The sequence below is a fragment of the Helianthus annuus genome, chromosome 17 (assembly GCF_002127325.2).
Source record: "Helianthus annuus cultivar XRQ/B chromosome 17, HanXRQr2.0-SUNRISE, whole genome shotgun sequence".
Lineage (NCBI taxonomy): Eukaryota > Viridiplantae > Streptophyta > Magnoliopsida > Asterales > Asteraceae > Helianthus > Helianthus annuus.
Window position 1 is genome coordinate 125,140,714 of NC_035449.2, and position 5,652 is coordinate 125,146,365.

The window sequence follows — 5,652 nt, forward strand, 5'->3', positions numbered from 1 at the left end:
TAGGGTTAAGGATCCAGGATCCTTCAGACAATAGGTAGGATTACAAATGGTGGAGGGATCCTCTGTTTGGGGGATGAAGCCATTGTGATCCTGCCGCCTTTTAATTTCCCGCATGCTATGACCGCACAAACAATGGACACCCTTTGCCAACCCATGTGGACGGGCCACGTTTTGCTGGTAGAAACGTGGGTTGGCAATTTTGACAACTTATGAAGGGTTTTAAACCTTTGTTAATAAAATAACTCTAATCTTTTTGGCTTATCTTGTGTTGTTATCCTTTTAATTTCCAATTCATTTGATATATATTTGTCTGAGTGAGAAAAGCTTAACCAAGTTATGTTTAAGAAGTTTAGGATACGATCCAGGATCAAGTATCCTATAGTTGAAAACTTCCAAAAAGTAATTCATTTTAAGGATCATAGGTTAAGTTGTCAAGGTCTAAGGGTTATTCAAATGAATAATGAATGAAATTAAAAATAGTCAAGGATCATACCTGAGGATCCAAGTTAGGATCCTAACCTTTATCCAGGATAACCATAAGTAAAACTTTAATGGATAGTAAGGATTAAGGATCCTTAATTATTTAACTTCGAAAACCTGAAAAATGGAATATAACTTGGGACTAAGCCAATATAAAAGATAAGTTAGTAACTGGGGACATGCCCAAAGGATAACTGGGGACAAGCCCAAAGGATCACTGGGGACAAGCCCAAAGGATAACTGGGGATAAGCCCAAGGATAACTGGGGACAAGCCCAAGGATCGTTTGTAAACTGGAGTATGGCCCTCACTGGCGACTATCCAAACTTAGTGACATGAAAATGCCAAAACCTTAGCTAACATGAAAACGTTAGAAACCTTAGGAACGGATGTATGGTACATCTACCATTATACGTAGGATCCTAGGTATAGCCAGTACGATGAGGTTATCAGCCCCTAAAGCGAGTACTGGTCCCAAAGACGTGAACTATACAAGGATCATCGTGCGCTACAGGCGAAAACTGGGGACAAGCCCAAGGATCGTGTGTAAACTGGGGTTGAACCCAAGGATCTGAGTTGCTTCTGGAGATTGTCGACAATATGCTAAGGATACCTGGACTATCAGAACTCAAAACCTCATGAGAGAAGGATGAAGGATACATGATCCTTATCCTTAAATAAGAAAATATGTAAATAAGAGTTCAAGCTTAGGACATTACCAGAGTAAGGATCATTGATGCTTCAGGGATCCTTGAAGGATACTTCCAGTGTAAGGATCACTCATGCCAGAAGGATCCTGCTTACATGAAATATTTTTTCAAGTGGACAGCATTCCAGGCTCTTGGTAACAGACTACCTTCCATGGTAAGCAATCTATATGCCCCTTTCCTGCTTCGGCTTCGATCAAATAAGGGCCTTCCCATTTTGGTGCCAATTTCCCATCAGCAGGATTGGTGGTATTTTGGAATGCTTTTCTTAATACCATATCCCCAACTTGGAATTTCCTTATCCTGACATTTCTGTTGTAATCACCAGCCATTCTTTGTTGGTAGCTAGCCATCCTTATCCTAGCCAGATCCCTGATTTCTTAAATAGTATCCAAGTCTTGAGCCAGGTTTGCATTATTCTCCTCAGGATCACGGGTACTTGTTCTAGCAGTTGGAACCACCATTTCTGTTGGGATCACTGATTCTGCCCCAAACACCAAAGAGAAGGGTGTTTGACCAGTAGCATTCTTGGGGGTTGTCCTATCAGCCCAAAGCACATAAGGCAATTCCTCTGCCCATTTCCCCTTCTTGGATCCAAGTTTCTTCTTCAGATTGTTGATGATGATCTTGTTGGATGATTCTGCTTGACCATTGGCTTGTGGGTGGACTGGTGTTGATGTTATCATCTTAATCCCCCAACTGTCACAAAAGTTAGTAGTCCTGCTCCCAATAAATTGGGAACCATTATCACATACAATTTCAGAAGGAATGCCAAACCTAGTTATAATGTTTCTCTTAATAAAGGATATAACTTCTTTCTCTCTGACTTGGGCAAAAGCTTCAGCCTCTATCCACTTGGAGAAGTAGTTAGTCATAGCAAGCATGAATACTTTTCCACCAGGTGCCTTAGGGAGCTTGCCAACTATATCCATCCCCCATCTCATAAATGGCCAAGAGGATGGTATAGGATGTAGAAATTCAGCCGGCTGATGAATGATATTGTTGTGTCTTTGACAAGGATCACACTTCTTAGCATACTCCACGGCATCCCTTTTCATAGTTGGCCAGTAGTATCCTGTCCTTAAGATCCTTGAGAACAATGCCCTGCCCCCAGTGTGGTTTCCACAATCTCCTTCATGGAAGTCTTTTAACACTTCTTGAACTTCAGGATCCTCAATACATCTTAAATATGGTCCTGCAAGAGATCGCTTATATAGCATATTATTTAAGATTGTGAATTGAGATACCTTAATTCTGAAAGCCCTAGGATTTTCTCCCATAGGAATCTCCCCGTGTTGTAAGTATCTCATGATTGGTGAGATCCATGATCCTGAACTAGATTGAGTATCCTCACTAGGGATCATTGCAGAATTCTCTTCCATTTCCATGGCCACCTGATTTTCAATAGCAGGAGCCAGGATATGGATGATGGGGATACTTATATCCTCTGGGATCTTCAAAGATGATCCTAGATTGGCCAATGCATCAGCTTCTGTATTTTCCTCCCTTGGTACCTGTGTCAAACTGAAGGAAACAAAGGAGAGTGTCAATTCTTTGACTATCTCTAAATATTTGGTTAGTTTTTCACCTTTAACAGCATAGGATCCATTAAAGTGATTAGTGATTAACAATGAATCCACATATACCTCAAGATACCTGATCCTCATATGCTTAGCAATTTGCAAACCAGCGATTAAGGCTTCATATTCAGCCTCATTATTAGTGGCTTGGAACTCACAAGCTATGGAATGGGGTATTATGTCCCCCTGTGGCGATTTTAGTAGTATACCAAGCCCCGTGCCTTTAACATTTGAGGATCCGTCAGTATGTAGTATCCAAGGATCCTTGGTTTCATCCAGCTGCTGGACTTCCAATTCGGCTTCCTTTTGTAAATCACTACTGAAATCAGCCACAAAGTCTGCCAATGCTTGGGATTTGATGGCTGTTCTAGGCTCATATCTTATATCATGGGCACTAAGCTTTACTGCCCACATAGCCATTTTTCCGGACATCTCTGGTTTCCTGAGGACATTCTTAATTGGAAAATTAGTTCTAACAACAATAACATGGGTTTCAAAATAATGTCTTAGTTTAGTAGATGCCATAATCAGTGCAAGAATAAGTTTTTCAAGGTGTGAATACCTGGATTCAGCATCAAGTAAACTCTTACTTACATAATAGACAGGATATTGTGTACCTTCATGATCCTTAACAAGGACTGCAATTACTGCTTTTGAGGATACCGCAAGGTATAAGGATAACACATCTCCTTTTTCTGGTTTCATCAATGCTGGGGCTGAGGACATGTATTCTTTTAGGGCTTGTAAAGCATTCTCCTGCTTTTCAGTCCATTCAAATTTCTTGTTCTTTCTTAGGATATCATAGAATTCTTTACACTTTTCTGAGGATTTGGATATGAATCTGTTTAGAGCTGCTATCCTGCCTGTTAGCCTTTGCACATCCTTAGCGTTGGCAGGGGATTTGATATTCACCAATGCTTTGATTTGTTCCGGGCTTGCTTCAATGCCCCTCTGGGTTACCATATATCCTAAGAATTTACCTGCTTTAACACCAAAGTGACATTTTGAAGGATTAAGCTTCATGTTATAATTATCAAGGATATCAAATGCTTCCTCTAAGTCCCTTAGGTGATCCTCAGCTTTTTTGGATTTCACCACCATATCGTCTATGTACACTTCCATGGTTTGTCCAATTTGATCTTTGAACATCATATTCACCAGCCTTTGATATGTTGCACCAGCATTTCTTAATCCAAAAGGCATAGCAATATAACAATATAAACCGGTTGGGGTCATAAAGGCCGTATCCTCTTGATCAGATGGTTCCATCTGAATTTGTTGGAATCCAGATGATGCATCCATAAAGGTTAACAGTTCATGACCCGCCGTTGCATCCACCATGGAGTCAATGTGGGGTAATGGGAAAGGATCCTTGGGACATGCCTTATTCAAATCGGTGAAATCGATACATACCCTCCACTTTCCATTTTTCTTTTGAACAACAACCACATTGGCCAGCCATTTTGGATACTTTACTTCTCTGATCATACCTGTTTTGGTCAAAAATCACTTAAGGATAATGCAACCAAACTTTATGTAAACGGGGAATGATGCTTGGTATGATGAACAAAGTGAAGAATCACTTAAATGTAAAATGCACAAGTGACACAAGGATTTATACGAGGAAAAAGCCCTTGATCAATGATCTCCGGCATAAAAAACCTCGGGTGACGGAAACTACCGATCACCAAACTTCAATATAACAAATGATGGTTACAACTTTGGATGGTAACGAGCTAGGTACAAGGATTACTATAGTATCGTGTGCTAAAGCGTGTGAGAAATGTGTTGTGCCTTCCGAATGGTGAAGAGTGCTACTTATACAAGTGTGTGTGGTCATATTTTAGGTAAATAACCTAACTATTAGCTCGTTACCCCTTCAAGAATAGAAATAAATTTAGCCTAAATTATCGCCCTTAAATTGTGCTGTGTTTCCATATTGTCCACAATGTCCATCTTTGATTATGCATATGCCAAAGTAGCGTGACAGGTTCCTTGTTTACGTTGTTAAGAGCGGATCCTACTCAAAATTCCTGCAAGACAACATTAAATTCAAAGAAAACAATCGTTAGTATGAGGATCCCTAGGTTGCTCCGTGATCCTGATCCTGGAACTCTTCTGAGGATCACTATCTGCCAAAGAAACAAGGATCACTGATTAGGATCACGTGTAAGGATCACATGTAAGGATCATAGGTCATAAAAATCCAGCCCTAACAATTGCCCCCAAAATATAAGGAGTAATATTTTAAATAAACGAGTTGTATTTTGTTGATCTTATCCCCAACAAGCTAACGGATAGCTAGCCATTGGAGACGGACTAGCCGTTGCAAACCTGACGTCACTGAAGTGACTCTCCTGCAAATCATCATTATAAATAGAAGATAGGGATAGGATCGAATGCATTTAAATTCAAAGCGACTCCCTTTATAACCGTATTCGGAAGATCAACCAGGTATTCTCCTTCTCATCTTCGTCTCTTTTGCTCTGTTTTTCTTCTTCCTTCCATCCTTTTGTTAAGATGTTGCTCCGGAACTCCCCGCATTAGGATGCTAAGAAGAACAGTCCCTTGAAGGGTCAAGGGATCATCAAGGATTCTCCTACTGAGAGGTGTTGTTTCACCGATCCTCAGATCGACAGAATCCGTCATTGCTTTCCGGCAAACACTATCTTCAAGTATTTTACCCCCACTGCTTTGAGTGATTTTATTTCTGATACTTGGGTAGCTTTCCCGGTTACTCCGTTCTTGATTGAATATTCGTATCCTTTCCCACAGTTCACTCAATCCTTTTTCTCTCTTACCGGCATCTGCTATATCCAGGCTATGCCCATGATCTGGAGGGTGTTATACACCCTTGAAAGGATCATTGAACAAGAGGGTATTGAC